The sequence below is a fragment of the Halichoerus grypus genome, chromosome 12 (genome assembly GCF_964656455.1).
Source record: "Halichoerus grypus chromosome 12, mHalGry1.hap1.1, whole genome shotgun sequence".
In the NCBI taxonomy this organism is placed as follows: Eukaryota; Metazoa; Chordata; class Mammalia; order Carnivora; family Phocidae; genus Halichoerus; species Halichoerus grypus.
In genome coordinates this window covers 60,994,750-61,013,185 of record NC_135723.1, presented here as the reverse complement: position 1 = coordinate 61,013,185, position 18,436 = coordinate 60,994,750, and the positions used below count along the sequence as shown (strand labels likewise).

Below are 18,436 nucleotides of genomic sequence, written 5' to 3'. Positions count from 1 at the left end.
GAAGTAGCTAGACTTTAGAGAGAATTAGGTGATAAAACTGATTAGCTATTAGTCTCAATATAAATAGAATATATAAATATGTCAATGGCGACACCTCATTCCATAATGATTTTTCCAAATAACTGCATTCTATCTCTTTAGCATTAAACTTTCAGTTTTACCATTTCCGATGCAATTTAAAAATATTCTGTACATACTCCCATTTTCCTAAGCAGAGCAAATGGAATGAAATCTAACCTTTCTGAATGTCACAGGCTCAACGTTACTCACGATGCCAGCCTTGAACAACGCTTGCAAAGTGCATTAATCATTTTCCTGCTTCCTTCTCTTCTTTCAGCTCTCACTTTGCTTGCTGTTGCTGTGCTGTTGTTTCTATACAATCTGGTATTTGCTACATAGAGGGCTTTGGGGCACAATTCTGCAAATATGGTTATGTTTCAAACAGTTAATATTACAGGATGTCTGATCTCCAAATAAATGTGGTCTTTCTCTGTGGAGCGTGTGTGTGTGTGTGTGTGTGTGTGTGTGTGTGTGTGTCTTAGAATCCACATCAAGACACACTGAAAAAGCTTAAAATATATACTAAAGAAAAACCCCACAGTTTACAAGAATGAGGAAAACCTATATGAGAATCTAACAATTTAAGTGGAAACAGAAATAAACATCAAACTTAGGCAAGGGTGGTTTTGTGTTCCTTCTGTCTCTGTAGTTAGTGGAAGGTCAGAACAAGGCTTCTGCCCATTTCTTTAGCTTTAAACTCCTGTGGCATTTGTATTATTCCATGATAATATTCTTATCTCTTAGAAGCAAAAAGCAATTACGTAACCTGGTACTTTGTTCTTAACCTAGTCCCCTGGATTTTGCTTCCTTCAAACATGTTCTCTTTACCTTTGTGGATCGTGGCTGCCATGTGACCGGCTAATCACATTAATTTCCTCTAAGGTCAGTAGTTTAATCCCAATTTTATAGATAAGAAAAATGACATTCAGAGATACTAAGTACTTTGCCCCAAATCCCACACAGCTAGTAATGGGTGGACCTGGGACTGGAACCCAGGCTTATCAGGCTCTAAAGCCCAGCCTCTTCTCAACATGATTTTTTTGTGTGTGTGGTAAAATGAACATAATACAAAATTTATTATTTTCATAATTTTAAACTCTACAATTCAGTGGCATCAAGTACATTCGCAATGTTGTGCAATCATCCCCACTATCATCTCCAGAATTTTTCATCATCCCAAACAGTACCCATTTAATAATAACTTCCTTTTTTTTTTTTTTAAAGATTTTATTTATTTATTTGAGAGAGAGAATGAGACAGAGAGAGCATGAGAGGGTCAGAGGGAGAAGCAGACTCCCTGCCGAGCAGGGAGCCCGATGTGGGACTCGATCCCGGGACTCCAGGATCATGACCTGAGCCGAAGGCAGTCGCTTAACCAACTGAGCCACCCAGGCGCCCTAATAATAACTTCCCATTCCTCCTTCCCCTAGTCCCTGGTAACTTCTATTCTACTTTATATTACTGTGAATTTGCTTCTTCTAGGTACCTTAAATATAATATTTGTCCTTTTGTGTCTCATTTATTTGTCTTCAAGTTTCATTCATTTTGTAGCATGTGCCAGAATTTCCTTCCTTAATTGTATGTATATACCACATTTTGTTTATTCATTCATCTGTTGATGGTACTTGGGTTGCTTTCATCTTTTGGGTACTGTGAATATGACTACAAACATTGGTATACGAATATCTCTTCAAGACTCTGCTTTCAATTCTTTTGGGCATATACCTAGGAGTGGAATTGCTGGATCATATGGTACTACCCTGTTTTCAGCAGGGTTAAGAACCCCCTAAAATTGTACAAAAATTTAAAGTGGTGGCGCACCTGGGTGGCTCAGTCGGTTGAGCACCCGCCTCTTGATTTCGGCTCATGTCATGATCTCAGAGTCATGAGATCGAGCCCTGCATTGGGTTCCTCACTCAGCAGGGAGTCTGCTTGAGATTCTCTCTCTCCCTCTCCCTCTGCTCCTCCTCCCGCTCACGCACTCTCTAATAAATAAATAAATCTTTTTTAAAAATTTAAAGTGGTATAAGATATACATGTAAGTTCAACTTTCATGTAGAAAGAGTCCATGATAGTTTTCATAAGAGTTCCAAAGAGGTTCATGAGCTGATCACTATAGGAGACCATGATTTTCTTATAAAGTATTTCCCTCAAAGTTACTAGAACCTGATAATTTTTGTGTCACTGTTTCTTTCCTTGATAGTAAAACAGGAACAGAAAGACAGAAAAAAATAATACTCATCAGAGTCCAGAGAGTAAAACTATACTAAAATTGAGCAGAGGTCCCAGGTGGTAGTAGATACTTCTTCTAAGTAGTGTCAATGTTATCTTATTATACAATAAAATGAATTGTGTGTATTAGACAATACATAGAATCAGATAAAGCTGGCGTTTTACTGGCTGAATGCTAAAGCAAGTTGGATGTGAGCCCACAGTTTAGTTGGAAAAATATGAATGATCAGTTATTTGTATTTTAACAATTTCTTTCATAAAAGGCACTGGCTATATCTTTTTGTCATCCTTAATTCAGTGGCAAAATAATTTCAGTCAAAACTTTACAATAGGGATTAAAGGGTTGGCTGAAGTATCACAGAACAAGAGAAAACACAGAGGTCTCATTATATAAGGATTATATCTTTTAAGCAAGATAGATGAGACAGAGCTGCTTCCCTTGAAGAACTGGAAAGGGATTAGAAAAGTAACTTAAGAAACTTAAATGTCACTTCCCTAAGGGTTTTGTCAATTATCAAAGGAAAAATGACCACAGGAAGTAATTAAGGGAAACTGTGGCCGAACGATTCATGTAACCCCTTAGCACACAACTGGATTATATTTCCCAGCGTCCTCTGTGGTTAGATGTGACTACGTGACTGAGCACTGGCCAAGAGAATGAAGGTAGGCGTGATGTCTTCCACGTGTAGGTTGGCCCATAAAGACCTTCCAGCCACAGCATTCCTCTCTTCCTCCACTCACTGGCTGGAAGGAAAGGTCCGATGTGTGGGCTCACCCACAAGGTATACAGAATCTGGGTTCCTGACTCACCTCTTTAAGGCCATCTGCCAAACACTCGATTGGACTTTACAAAAATGAAAAATAAACTTCTACTGTGTTAAGTCAGGGAGAGTTTGGAGTTAATTTATTAGAGCCACTAATTTTGAAGCTACCCAATACAGGAACTTAATAGAATATAGCCAATTCTCATTATTTGTGGTAGTTATATTCTATGAAGTTGCCACAGACACTGAGCTAGCAAATACTGAACCACTGCTCTTCACAGAAAGACAGGGTCAGACTCCTCTGGACATCTAGTCACAAGACTTTTGTAAATTCACTAATATAGAATCTTGTTTTATGTGTGTTTCTGCTTAAAGACACCTTATTTAATATATATTGTTGGTACATTAACTTGAACTCATGCCAACAGCATTATACCTCATGCCTGAATGAAGGTTCTCTACCACACATTTTCTCTGTAAGGCACGTCACAGCCTTTTTGTGCTCAACAACACTAGGGAGCACTTCAGCATTGTATTTGGGAGGGGCCGTTTAAAACAGCGAACTCACAAAAATTTGAAAAACATGGCACTAAACAGAATGTGCAAAGAACACAGGATTACAGTGTAAGAGCTGGAACAAGACTGCAGAGTCCTGCCTCGTTCCACCTCAGCTGGGAATGCACATGTGCATGGGGCGACTCCAGTTTTTCCCCTCTCGGCACGTTTCCTCCAGCAACCATGACAGTGCCCGTGAATACTGACTTTGGGGTTGCAAACAGAGTTCAAGGAGTAGGTGATTAGCAAACTATGGAATCTGTGAATAATGAGGGTTGACTCTATAACTTTTTGAAACCCCTAGATGGGCTCAGGACTGCATTAGGTACTTATCATACAGTGTTCTGTTTAATGCCCTCAACGACTCTACAGTAGACACGGGCATTTCCTATGATGGAGAACTGCATTTTGTCTCGGAGACATTACCTCGTTTCTACCAAATTTCAGAAAGAGTACGAGAGATGAATTAAGGCTCTGGCCTCTCTGATCCAAAACCTCATTTCTTTGTTGTCGGTTTTTAAAAAAATATTTATTTATTTATTTATTTATTTATTTATTTATTTATTTGAGAGAGAGAAAGAGAGAGCACACACAGAGGGAGAGGGAGAAGCAGCCTCCACGCTGAGCAGGGAGCCCAACGCGGGGCTCGATCCCAGGACCCTGAGATCATGACCTCAACTGAAGGCAGACGCTTAACTGACTGAGCCACCCAGGTGCCCCATCATTTCTTTATTTTAATAACTTGGTATCATTCAGGTCATATGCCTTCTCTGCTTCCATTTGGCAAAGATTTTTAAATATTTCTGAGACCTTCGAGTGAAAGGGACCTCATACAGGTAAGTATAATTCTTCCACTTGCTTCTCCTGAACGGAGGCATCCTTGCTGTCCATTTAATTTTATCTTGAGAAATCTGAGAGGAATTAGGTGTCACTGGGCTTCTGTCTCGCTGAAGTCACCGGAATGATTTTTCAAACTCTAGGATTAAAGGATATTTTTACGTGTGGGACTGATGGCTGTGAAGGCTTTTTCTTGACAGGTAAAATAATTAAGCAATTACCTAGAGAAGTATTTGTTAAAATCTGACAGTTAAGAATGCAGAGCTCCAGGAAGTCACAGGCTGTACCCATGAGCTCTTTGAAGCTTTTGCTCTCCCAACACACTTAGAACTGTTACTCTGCTCTGTAATGTATTAAAAAAAATGCCTAGGATAAAAAAAGCCAGATTCTCAAAGGCTTTTTTATATTTTCTCCCGACTCAGGAAGTAACTTTGAAAAACAACGTTGAGATGCAGGTTAGATATCCAAGCACCCTTAGAAGGTGTGCAGGATAACAGAACTAATGCCATTTCCACGTGAGACCCCGAGGACAGGGCACTGTGCTGCTCCTCGAGTCAGACCTGCGTCCTACTTGTGCCTCTGCTTTTCCCAGCTGTGTGGCCTTGGTCAAGTCACTTAGCCTCAGGGGGTCTCGTTTTCTTTATCTGTAAACTATCTATAATGCTTAACTCCTAGTTTGTCATCAGGACTAAAACAAAGACTGTACATGAAGAGTATTATTACAGAGGTCATGACACACAGCAGCCCCTTAACTGGAAGCTATATTTATCATCATCACACCGCCACCTGCATCACCACAAATAACTACAACAAAAGGTGGAGTAGGACACCTGCCCCAAGAGGGCTGTGGGGCGCTAAGGAATGTAGCCAGCAATTCAAACACCAGGAGGGCGGGGGAGGGGCAGTAAATAAATGTTTGGTAGAAGCTATTGCATTCTTCAGCAGGTGAAAATGTGGCTATAGGAGGCTGTTCTAGTTAGAGGGAGTAGCACATAAGCAGAGATACAGAAGGGGGAGAATGCAAGCAGCCTGGGAGGCTGTGTGTGTGTGGTTGGAGGACAGAAAAAGCCTAGAATCACAGAGGCGCCGAAAGGACACTACGCTATTCTGCAAGTATCTCTTCTCTTGGGGGGGGGGGGGACATCTGTCTCATTGTGGCTATCCACCATCTTTTGAACGTTTTTCCTATGCCTGAGGAATTTCTCACAGGAGTCCTACCTCCCTCAGCCAGAGGCCAGGAGCTCCTTTTCCCAGCATCCCTTGCAGGCAGGGAGCCGACTTGCGACCACTGAGTCAGAGGTGAGGAAACAGTGGATGGACAAGGTGTGGAGGGGCCCTGGCTCACAGGAATGACAGTCTGGGTCTGCAGCAGGAGGCTCCCCCTGCAGAAGGAATGCAAGCCCAGTATTGGCCCCATCCCCCCAGTTTTCCCCCAAAGGCCCCAAATCCAGACTTTTGTGGGAAGTCCAGTTTTGGAATGTGGGTAACTAATTCAAAAAGCATTTTTAAAAATCAGTGGGCCAACAGAACATCCCTGCAGGTCACACAGGATCCAAAGACTGCCATAGTGCAACCTCTTATCAGGAGCTAGTGGGGTTGAGGGTGTGGGAGTGAGTGATGAACCCTCCCTCCTACTCCTCTGCTCCCCTTCCTTCCCCACCAGATCCAGAAATAGATGTGGACTGGGCTTGCCCAGCTTGTTAATATAAAAAGTTCTATAGGTATATATACCAACTGAGGTTTTTCAGAGTGATTTCAGAGAGAAATCGCTTATGGTAAACAATTTTACACACCAGTTGCTTTTGTCAAAACTATGCGCTCCTTTTTTTTTTCCAAGAGTAATTTGTCAGATTACAGTTGGTCACAAGTAGAATATGTGCCTATTTTAAAAATATAAGCAAGAAGGATTACTGCTACTATTTGACAAAAGCTTCTTTTGCTGGTTCTTAAAATACATTTCAATAGGAATTAGAAAATAAAGTTCTCTGTGCACTTTTTATGTTTTTTATGTTTTGTCACTGTCCCACTGAGTCTCTTATTTCTTTGACTATGAAATGGGGGAGGTGAGCAGAGATTTCTCACCTCTGAACTTTTTTTTTTAAAGATTTTATTTACTTATTTGAAAGAGAAAGAGAGCATGAGAGAGGGGAGGGTCAGAGGGAGAAGCAGACTCCCCGCTGGGCAGGGAGCCCCATGTGGACTCAATCCTGGGACTCCAGGATCATGACCTGAGCCTAAGGCAGTCGCTTAACCAACTGAGCCACCCAGGTGCCCTCACCTCTGAACTTTTTTTTTTTTTTAAAGATTTTTTAAATTTATTTGACAGAGAGAGAGAGACAGCCAGAGAGGGAACACAAGCAGGGGGAGCGGGAGAGGGAGAAGCAGGCTTCCCGCCGAGCAGGGAGCCCAATGTGGGGCTCGATCCCAGGACCCTGGGACCATGACCTGAGCCGAAGGCAGACGCTTAACAACTGAGCCACCCAGGCGCCCCACCTCTGAACTTTTAATAAGGCAATCGAGCCCCATGTGACTGACAACCCATTGCTCACATTATGGTCTCAGCAGGGTCCTACAGATCAGTCATTTATTTATCGAAGGTGACTTGTGGCCAGGAAATCACAATCCACAAGCCCATGAGCATACAAGGCACAAATAAAACACTCCTCGAAAAATATACGTGGCAAAGTTGCCAAAGCTATAAGGAAAATAACAAAGAAAATTAAAAAAAAAAAAACACCTTCTCTCCAGGCGACAGTGAAAATGATTTATGAGAGCTCACTTCTGCTGTCACTTCCTCATTGTGTGATGAGTGAATTCTTTGGGCATTGCCTTCTCCTGGGGCTTCCCACCTGTAAGATCTCACGTCCCACACACCACCTCTCCCAGTTAACACTGTCCTCATTTAGGCCAAAGGGAAGCTGATACCCTCACTGGTATGTGTCCTCAATGGTACAAAAGTCCTGGAAATCTTTAGCCTTTTGGGGGAGTTGGGGCATGTTGGGCTGAGTAAGCAGGGAAGCAGGGGACAGGGGGAGGGGAAATAAAAAGCACAGGATAAAAAACCCTTGACCATTTGTGTTCTAGAGAATAGTAAAACAAGTTAGCTCTGATATAGCCATTACTATGTATCGGATCCTGTTCTTAGGGCTTTTTGTATGTTAACCCATTTAAGCCCCACAACAGCCCAATCGGATAGATACTACTATTGTCCCCATTCTTAAGATGAGGAAATTGAAGCACAGAAATGTTAAGAAATCTACCCAAAGTCACACAGTGAATTAGTAGGGGAGCTGGCATTCAAACCTGGGATATCTGGCTCCAGAGTCCATGCTCTTAAGCACCATGCTAACTTAAGTCACTTAAAAACACATGGCTTCTACTCTGGAAAATAGTATGGAGGCTCCTTAAAAAGTTGAAAACCGGGGCACCTGGATGGCTCAGTCGGTTAAACGTCTGCCTTCAACTCAGGTCATGATTCCAGGGTTTGGGGATTGAGCCCTGCATCAGGCTCTTTATTTATTTATTTGACAGAGAGAGAGAGAGAGCACAAGCAGATGGAGCAGCAGGCAAAGGAAGAGGAAGAAGTAGGCTCCCCGATAAGCAGAGTCCAATGTGGAGCTCCATAGAGAGATAGACACACACACACACACACACACACACACACACACTGGAATATTACTCAGCCATCAAAAAGAACGAAATCTCGCCATTTGCAACAATGTGGATGGAACTAGAGGGTATTATGCTAAGTGAAATTAAGTCACTCAGAGAAAGACAGATACCATATGATTTCACCCACGTTGAATTTAAGAAACAAAACAGATGAACAGAGGGGAAGGGAAGGAAAAATAAAATAAGATAAAAACAGAGAGGGAGGCAAACAATAAGAGATGCTGAACTCTAGGAAACAAACTGAGGGCTGCTGGAGGGGGGTGGGTGGAGGGTTGGGGTAATTGGGTGATGGGCATTAAGGAGGGCACATGATGTAATAATGAGCCCACTGGGTGTTATATGCAACTGATGAATCACTAAATTCTACCCCAGTAACTAATAATACAGTATATGTTAACTAAACTGAATCTAAATAAATAATTTAAAATAAAAAAATTAAAAATTGAAAAAACACATGGCTTTTATAGTTTTTGTCACATTCACATACCGCCTGAACTTACTTTTAATTAAATACTTTTATTTTGCAAAAGAAACTTTAAATTATTGCTATAAATGGAAAACCAATATCATCTGCCATAAATAGAAGGTAGTAATAAAAATGAATGCAAGAATTATTAAAATAAAATGCTATCTATGTACCATCTAAACTCATTCAGGTTTCCCTGGTGATACCTAAAACTTTGTGCTTTGGGAAACAGTGATCTAGAGGGATGCTTCCCAGACTTTAATGGAGAATGAATCACAGTGGAGGGTGGGAGTATGGATCTTGTGAAAATGTAGATTCTGATTCAGTAGTCTGAGTGGGGCCTGAGATTCTATATTTCTAACACGCTCCCAGGTGAGACCAACACTGCTGGTCTGGGGACCACATTTTAAGTAGTTCTAGAATGTAAAAAAGGCACAGTGTCCACCCCAGACCTCCTGAATTAGAATCTTTGGGATTATCTTATCAACAAGTGATTTTTGCGCCTGCTGAAGTTTGAAAAGCTCTGTTGCAGAATATCTAGGATGCTGAAACTCTCTGTCCCACACCATTGGAAGTTGTGTCCTTCACTGAAAGGCTCTTTTTCTATAGATTCATTTAACTTCAGCAGGCTGGATCCATGAAAATGGCATACCGTACTTAGAATTGGAACTCACACACAAACGTGAAAGGGAAACCACGCTGAGTGCCCATTCACGTCTCGCCTAGGTGATGGGAAGGAGTTCTAACATCTGGGAAACACCACCCTGATGAGAGCAGCTCCTGAAGCTGAATCTACTCAGCCCTGATCAGACATTGTAGTTAAGTGTCTGGTGAAATGCTGAAAGGATTAATGCAGTCTTGCCTATGCGAGTTCTAAAATGAAGACACACTTTAACCACAATCTAATATGAAACCTAGCAAGTCACGGCTACAATGACTCATAAATTGGTTTCCTTTTATAAGACTCTTACTGAAACGCAAATTTGTTCCCAGATCATTCATCGAATTTGTTATGATATTTGGACAGTATTTGGCAGAGGGAAAAATGGAGTTAATGATAATATTTATCATTGACTCGGGTATTTAAATTATAGCTAAATGCCATGAAAATCATTGTGTGTGCCATTCCCAAGGGTGAAAGGAGAAAACATTGATTTCCTGTTTTTCTTTTTTTTTTTTTTTGCTGCCTTTGAATGAACTAAAAGAAGAACTAGGCTTATTAAAAATACATGATATTAATCACACATTTATAAGTAAGCCTCATTTTATATAACAGCTATGCTTCTGAAAAAGGGCATCTCTAATTTTGGAAAATTTAGTATACAAAAGGAGGGGGTGCCTGGGTGGCTCAGTCGTTAAGCGTCTGCCTTCAGCTCAGGCCAGGATCCCAGGGTCCTGGGATCGAGCCCCACATTGGGCTCCCTGCTCCGCGGGAAGCCTGCTTCTCCCTTTCCCCCTGCTTGTGTTCCCTCTTTCGCTATCTCTCTCTCTCTCTGTTGAATAAATAAATTTTTTAAAAAAGTATACAAAAGGAGTTTATTATGCAGTGGAAACCCGTAATCAATGTTATAAAATAATGAGTCATTTTACACAATAAATTGCCACCTCTTTAATTAATTTATTTGAGGATGTTAGATTTTATGAGGAGGGTGTTTTTTACTTTCTAAGGCTAAGGTGGTAACTTTTGACTTAGGATGGTGAGCCCTCCTGAAAATGATTTTTTGAGAATCACTGAGGAAATAATGTGAGGACAGGAGTTGGCCCAGGGTTCAAGGCTACAAGACAAATCTTTCCTTTTCAAGTTTCACTTCTGAGACTAAGTATTTTCGCCTTATTTGTACTGCTCCAGCTTGGGTCAGAGAAGGACCAAGCAGATTCTGGCGCCTCTAGTCTCTCGTCCACCTCGACGTTCTGCTAGAACCTCAGACAATCTGCTGCAAGGAGCCACTCTCATCTCTCACCAGGCAGATCCCGTCCTATGGCAGCAAGCACAGTTCAGTGACAGCCAAGTGACATGAGGCCCCACCTCTCAGGCCTCAGGGCATCACTCCCCCATTTCACACATGCTCCTTTCGTGGCTCCTTTCGGTGGCAGCAAGTTCTACATCTCATCCTCCACTCTGTTCTACGCACCGAGACTTTACCCACACCACACTTGCGACATTTTCTTACATACCTTTTCTTTATATGTCTCTTTGTTCATGTTATTCAGGCTGCATATTATAGCATCTGCCACCTGAGAAATTCCTACTGATCCTTTAAAACACACTCCGGTCCCAGCTTCTCTGCAGAGCGTTCCTCCTCCCTTTGGCTGAGCTAACTGCATGCTGCCAGTGGGCATGTAAAATGGTGTGGCTACTTTGGAAAAGTCTGGAAGTTCCTCGAGATGTCCAACAGTTATCATAAGACCCACCAATTCTACTCCCAGGTATCTACCCAAGAGAAATGAAAACATATGCCCACACCAAAACTTACATGTGAGTATTTCTAGTAACATTGTTCGTAATAGCCAAAATGTAGAAACAACCCAAATGTCCATCAACTTATGAGTGGATAAACAAAATGGCCATGGGAGGAAATATTATTCGGCAATAAAAATGAGGGTAAGACTGATACATGCTATAGCAGGATAAACCCAAAAACCATTATGCTGAGTGAAAGAAGCCAGTTGCAAAAGGCCACATACTATATTGTCCCATTTATATGAAATATCCAGAATAGGTAAATCCACAGAAGTAAAAACTAGATTGGTGGTTGTTAGGGCTGAGGAAATGGAAGATGAGGAGTTACTGCTAATGGGTTTCTTTTTGGGTTGATGAAACTGTTCTGAAATTAGATGATGGTGATGGTTGTGTGAATATTCCAAAAACCACTGAATTGCACAATTTAAAAGAGTGAATTTTATGTTATGTGAATTATAACCCAAGAAGGCTGTTGTTACAAAAAACAATTGGTGCAACATGATTAGTTTCAGGCAAAATAGAATCCAGGGCCAAAAATATTAACAGAAATATATGGTGGCTCTGGAAATGTGAATTAATTGCTTCCATGGGTAATGGACATGTAAACAGCATAAGAAACCTCTGAAGCAGACCTTCCATGGTTGAAGGGAGTGAGGAGGGTATGAGCAAAGCTTTGCCACCAGCACATGTGCCACCCACGTGAATTATCGGGAGAAGTAGCAAATAGGTAGACCAATTTGGGGATCCACATGAGTGAGGGTGGATATTTATTGCACTAGAATCATGGTAAATGGGATAGAACCAAGACTATTAGTTTGGATGTCTGGAATGGGGGAGAAGAATCAGCCCAGGATAACCCCACTGCTTCTTGCCAAGACAAGCTTGTTAGTGTTAAATAAGGGGGACAGGAGAAAGTATGTGTCTGGTGGGGAGGGGCATAGACAGGCAGGGAGAAGTGGGTGTAATTTGAAGCATATGAGGTGCTTTTGGCAAATGGAAATTTAGATCTGAAATTTAGGAAAGAATCAGGACTGGTGATAGTGATTCAGGAATCTTTACATAAGGCAGTTGGGTATGTTTCATTCTCTCATGCTAATTGTATGAAGATCTGGAAACGCATAACATTTTAAACCACTGAGTTGCCTTCTGTAATTTCTAATTAAGTCAGGGACATGGCTAATAATGGCAGTTAGTCAGGTGGCTGATCCTGCTAATTGCCTATTCAATAACCATTCCCTCTTCTTCCTCATAGCAAAACCCCTGATTTGTGGGTGGGGAGATGGCAGTTGCAATTTACCCAGCTAAAAATATTTGATTTCTCAGACTTCCTTATATTTTGAGCAACCTTGTGACATCATCTTGGCCAACAAGATGTAGGTAGTAATAGCTAGGGAGGGCATCTCTTTCTGAATAAAAAGGTAACACCTCCCTAATGGAAGGGCACTCACTCTGGATATTTACACCTTCCTTTTCGTCCTGAGTGTAAGCCCAGAGATACAGCAGCCATCTTGTGACCATGAGGTAACCAGATGTAAGATGAGCTCCTACAGACTAAGGACGGTGAATCAGGAAGATGGAAAGCATTGTTTGAGCTCCTGTATCAGCCCTGGACTGCCCTTCTTGGGAGTCTAGTCTGGTTCCATAAGACAAATAAACTTATATCTGTTTAAGCCAGATTCTGATGTATATGTGGTTTTTGTTTTGTTTGTTTTGGGTAGCTGAATGCAATCCTAACTGATATAAGTCACATTTGAACTAATATATATTGAATATATATATATTAGTATTACTGTATACATTAGTATTATATTATACTATATATAACACACATATAGTGAGACTATAAAGACATGACCATTTCAATTACTAAAAAGAAAGTTTAAAAACAAAATATTCTTTTTTTTAAAAGATTTTATTTATTTGAGAGTGAGAGAGAGAGAGAGAGAGCAGGGGGAGGGGGGGAAGAGGGATAGGGAGAAGCATACTCTCTACTGAGCAGGGAGCTGACATGGGGCTGGATCCCAGGACTCCAGGATCATGACCTGAGCCTAAGGCAGATGCTCAACTGACTGAGCCACCCAGGCGCCCCCAAAATATTGATTCTTACTACCAAGAAGTCCTGAAAGCATTAAGGGGCTTAAGAGGTAGTATAGAGCACTGGATTTTTCTTTTTCCAAATAGTGTGATAAAATTTGCAGCTAATATGGGACTACCGTATTAAGAAAATTCATCAATACACACTCTATTAATGAGCATATGTGCATGAAACACCCTTCTGGATGAGGTAAACTGAGCTGGCATATTTAAACGGCTTTAGCCAAAATGAATGTTCTTAAAGATAGGATTGTTCACATGACTCTCACAAGAATTATAATCTGTGGAAGAAAGAATCTTTCTACTCCCCCAGGCCCTCAGTGAACATAGCTAAGAGAATAGCATGTCCTCAAACCACAGCTTCTGGCCCTTCACAGAAGAGCTTTGGCTGGACTGTGCTCTGGGATTATGTCTCCGGAACTGCAGTCCATAATGTTCTAGGAAACATTATTGCCTTCTACCACAAAACTTCTATTGTCTTCATGGCAGGGACCACGTGGAACACTTAGATCTCTATGGCAACAGTGATTGCTTTGAAGACCTGCCAGGAGAAAGTTATCCCAGGTTTTAGGACCCGGAAAAGCTGTGCAACTGATCTGTTTTTATCTCATGGCCACTGTGGATCAAGTAACTATTTGTGTTGTCCTCTTTGTTTTGGCTACTGGGAGGCTCTGACAAATTTTTAATCCTCTCTCCAGAAAATACACTAGACTTTATAGTAAACTTACCTCTAGAAACTCCCTGCACCTTATGATATAGTCTTATTCTCTAAATTACCTCTGATTTTATCTTGCTTCCCAGTGTGTGTGTTCTCTTTACCCTGGTTTCATTCTCTATTAATTTTTTGTTTACTATTTGTTTTTGTAAACTCCTCAAACGCTTTATGGAATAGGAAATATTTTAGGCGAACAACTTTTAAAAGCATCAGATAGCGGCAGCTATTTTATTGACCGTTGCTGTGAAGGAGGTACTGTTCTCAGCATTGAACCTATCTTAAGTTATTTACCCTCCATATGAGATAAGCACTCTGAATTACAAAATTTCTACAAAAAAAGAAATAATAATATTGAATTTCTCAAAGAAGCAGAGACCTTCTGATTTTATAGGCTGAGCTCAGCATCCGTCAGCTTTAAAGGAGATATCTATTATACATCTTGTCTTTAAAGTCATGCCTGATGATCCGTATCAACAGAGGGGAATGAGACAGTAAAAGTCAAAAGGGCAGATAATCCAAAAATAATTGACTTTTGCTTTTAGAACATAGAGGTTTTCATTCATTCACTCACTCGTTCATGCAGTACTCATCACATGCCATGCATGGTCAGGTTCTGGGAACAGAGATGAAGCAGACAAGTACCTGCCCTTCAGAAGCTCAGCTGCAATAAGCGAGAGTCAGGGAGGCAAAGGGTACCTCGGGGTTATAAATGGGCTGATAGCAGACCAGAGCAGGGTGTGACATGATCATTCTATGACCAGATTAGTCCTTGGTCTCTGTGTCACAGCTGACAATGGGAGTAAGAAGAATCAGCTCCTTTGTAGGGCTATTGTGATGATTTCGTACATATAAAGCTCTTAGCCTAGGCTGGCATGTACTGTGTGTTCAGTGCGTGTTAGCATTTAGCTCCTAAGGCACAGTGGACAGCAGCTCGGCCATCTTGCTTTGTCACACACACATACTCATATGGACACATGTTCTCAGAAGCTCAAGAACTGAGGCTGGCTACTGCTTCCTCCGAGCTTCTCCCTAGGAGCTCTTTTCCGGATGTCATTATCTCAGATTCAGCATCTTCCTGGAATATATCACCCCCACACGGTGAATACTCCTTCAAGTTGCGCTTGAAAATCTTCCACGGTATCTGGTCCACACAATGCCCGCCCAGCATTTTCCCCACATTTGCTCTGCTTCACTCTATCTCGTTGGCACTTCAACACGGCAGGTAACTACACGATTCCCCTGCTGCATAACGGGTCAGGTTCCCACTTGAACAGGTCTAAGACCCAACTAGAACTGCAAAACGGGAGTCTCAAGTGCGTTACTGGCTGAAGCCGGTAAGAAAACATGTGCTGCACCTGTTCAGCATCAGCTGGGAACAGTACGTCTCTTCAGTTCTGTGCAGTGGCTAAATAAGAAGGAACTAATCATTTTCTCACCAATCCTAACTCATAGTTAATTGTTCCCTCTCCAAGTTTGTTTTGTCATGCTATCAGCAAAGTCAGTCAAACATTACGATTCCTTTCTAAATATTCCAGCCGCCAGATGGCAGGAACACTACTGTGACAAGGCAAAACTCACCTAAAGATAACTTCATGATGCATAATCATGCTTGATGGCACTCGGCTAAGCAGATTCACCCAGAGACACCTCTTTAGTTGCCCCACTTAACCCACGTTCTTTACACCAAAACCTCATAATTCCAAGAATAAGGCAAACATTCAACCCTGCAATACGAAACTGGCTGGTAAAACAAACACGTTTCTACTTCTCTAAGGTCTGAATTTTTGGCAGAAATATAAAATCCTTAGAAGACCACACATTAGGATAAGATTTCTCTCTAGATACAATGTTACTGTACCTTAAAGTTTCAAATATTTCTGCACCAAATTTAATGTATATTTACAACATGCTGGCTAGAAAACAACTTTCCTTCCTCTGCCGAGTTATTTCTGTAGAGTGTGTGGTTTTTTATTGTTTTTGTTTTTACTTAAGCATTAAGAAAAGTATCTTTGTAAATTCTAGGATGTAGGAAAGTTGACTGTTCCTCCCTGGAGAAAATTCTACTAGAGTTAATCATATTTTGGTTTCTCATACCTTTGCTAGGTTATATTATTCATTGTGTGTGCGTGTGTGTGTGCGCACGCGCGCGTGTGTGTTTGAGTAACCATAAAATCACAACCTGTTCTATATGGTTTCTGAACAATAAATCTCCTAAAAAGAGCGTTGGCAAGCTAGGCCAGCTGGCTTTCTCCTGTTTCTAAAACTGTATGTTCTTAGACACACGCGCTTCCTCCATCCCTTCTGCTTCTGGCTAACTTCAGTCTGTGACAAAATCTGACACGCACAATTATATGAAAACAACAGAGACTCTTGGAAAGGAACACAGAAGGGGCAGGGCAGGAAGCCAACCCTGAAGTCTCTTATCCCCGCTTCAGGTAGCCGAAAATTGTCTGTTTATGGTAGTATGTACAGAATTTGAAGTCTGTGTACCCAGGTACTTAACCCTGGCTCCCCCGAGTAAGGCATTTAGGGCATTTTAAAAGCGTGTGACTTTTTATTTGCTCATCTGTAAAATTGGCAGAATAACAATATCTCCCTTAAAGAACTGTGACTCCCACGAGGTGATGTTCATACAGGCATTTGGTAAAGCCCTCTGCAGCGCATGTTTCATTTCCCGTTATTTCTCAACTTTCTTTTCTTCCCCTGTCCTTTTTTTTTTCTTCTCTGATTGGGTTTTTGTAGTTTTTAAATGTATCTCTAAAATGCACTGCCTGGAAAACTGCACTAATCTGTGTGCTACCACAGTGAGTGAATTTTTAGCATTAAATTTTTATTTACTTTTTTATCGAGGTAACACATAAGTCAAGTGCACAAATCTCAAGGGAATGACTTCATAAATATATGTGCACACCTGTGGAATCACTTAGTAAGGCAAGGGAGGGAGCATTTCTAATACCCCAGAAACCCCCCTCATGCCCTGTCCAGGTCATTACAAGGCCCAAAGGCAACCCCACTGCTAACCTGTATTGCTATGATTAGCTTTGCCTAAAGTTACAAAAATAAACAAACATACAAAAAACCAACTCAGGGAAGGCTGGGGTCCCAGTGATAACTCCTACAGCTGACCATAAGAAATGTACTTCCAACCCTCCTTCTGAAGCAATAAAAGATTTTGGAAATAAGGAGAGGGGCTTGAACTTTCATATCACATGGGTCATGCAGAACAAGGTCCTCATTTTGTAGCTAATGACTCCCGGGGAGGCGAAGTGACAGCCCAACTTCCTGCTACAGAGTAACTCTGCTTCCAAATGTTGCTGTCACAAAACACAAAAACATCCCGAATGTGAGGGGTGCTGCCGGGGCATCCCAGCGAGCCGGGAACAGCTCTCCGGGCCTCTCCCAGTAGAACTTTCCAGGGAGCAGCGTACACTCGGTCCCCACTCGGCTCCAGCTCCCGCTGCAGGACACCCACGCGGCTGGCACGCCACGCTCAGAAGGCACTGTTCCTGCGAGCCTGTGCCTGCCTGCCCACAGGGGCAGGGCTTGTTCCTCACCACCCCCTTCCCAAGTGCCCGCTCCCACACCCCTGCTCCCCTCCGCCTCCGGGGTCTGGGGGGAGGGGCAGTCTCTGCCACCTTCTCGGACTCCTTCGAGGGACTTTAAAGCCCATGTGTGGCCACATCTAAATCTCTGGAGCACAGCCAGCGACTGACCTCAGGGGCCTGGAGATGAGCACTGGGAGGGGAGTCTTGAGACCTTCTGTTAGGTGCCAGCTAGGTCACCACGCACGAGCTGTGTGACCCTGGGCAAGTCACTTCACACCTCTGGGACTGGCTTCCTCGTTGGGGGGACTGGCTTCTGTATCCCCAAAGCCATCTCCGGTCCTGCCATGTCCTAGCTCTTCTTTACTCCGCCCCAGCTCTTCCTGAGACTGCCCCTCCTCAGGGAGACCCCAGCCTTTTGTTCTGGGCGGGGGGGAAGCGGGGAAGGGAGAGCTCGGTGAAGCCCAGGCCGGGCAGCCTGGACTCCAGGAGCCGCTCACTGGACAGTCGGGTCAGGGGAAGTCACCAGGCAACCCCACGGTGACCGCGTTCCCTCCGCGGTCGCGTTACCGCCCGGCTCGGAAGGCGCGGCGCGGCGGGCAGCGGGGGGGCGGAGATCCCAGGACACCGGCGCGCGCGCGGCACCCCTGTCCGCGCCGCGGGCCACTCCGCCCCGGGACCGGCCCGAGCGGCCGCTGCCCCAGCGCGTCACCACACCCCCAAGCCACCCCCCAACCCCCAAGCCCGGCACGGACCCGGACACGCGCGCGCACCGCTACCTGCAGCTAGCTGTGCCGCGGCCCGGACAGGACTCAAGCTCCGGCCGACGTCCCCGCCCCCGCCGCCGCCGCCTCCAGGCTCCGGGCTCCGTCCCGCAGCCCCGGTGCTCCAGGTGCCGCCGCCGCGGCCACGCTGCGCTCCGTGCCGCTGAGCTCGGTGCTCCTGCGCCCGGTGCGCCCCGCTCCCTTGTCGCCGCCGGCTCTGGGGCTGCCGGGACGCGGAGGCGGGGCCGTCGCCCCACCTGCTCCGCGGGCTCCT

At 43.3% G+C, this 18,436-nt stretch overlaps 1 protein-coding gene across 7 annotated transcripts in view; it reads right to left on the bottom strand.

Moving 5' to 3' along the window:
- WIPF3 (WAS/WASL interacting protein family member 3) overlaps positions 1 to 18,432 on the bottom strand; it is an 84,683-nt gene extending 66,251 nt beyond the window's left edge. For 3 of the 7 annotated variants that reach the window (XM_078059410.1, XM_078059411.1, XM_078059412.1), the window contains exon 1: positions 18,178 to 18,424. The gene's annotated coding sequence lies outside the window, so the exon portion shown is untranslated. Of the gene's footprint in view, positions 1 to 18,177 lie in introns of all 7 variants that reach the window. The other 4 variants (XM_078059413.1, XM_078059408.1, XM_078059409.1 and 1 more) reach the window with 3 other exon arrangements.
- Between the last annotated feature and the right edge of the window lie 4 nt (positions 18,433 to 18,436).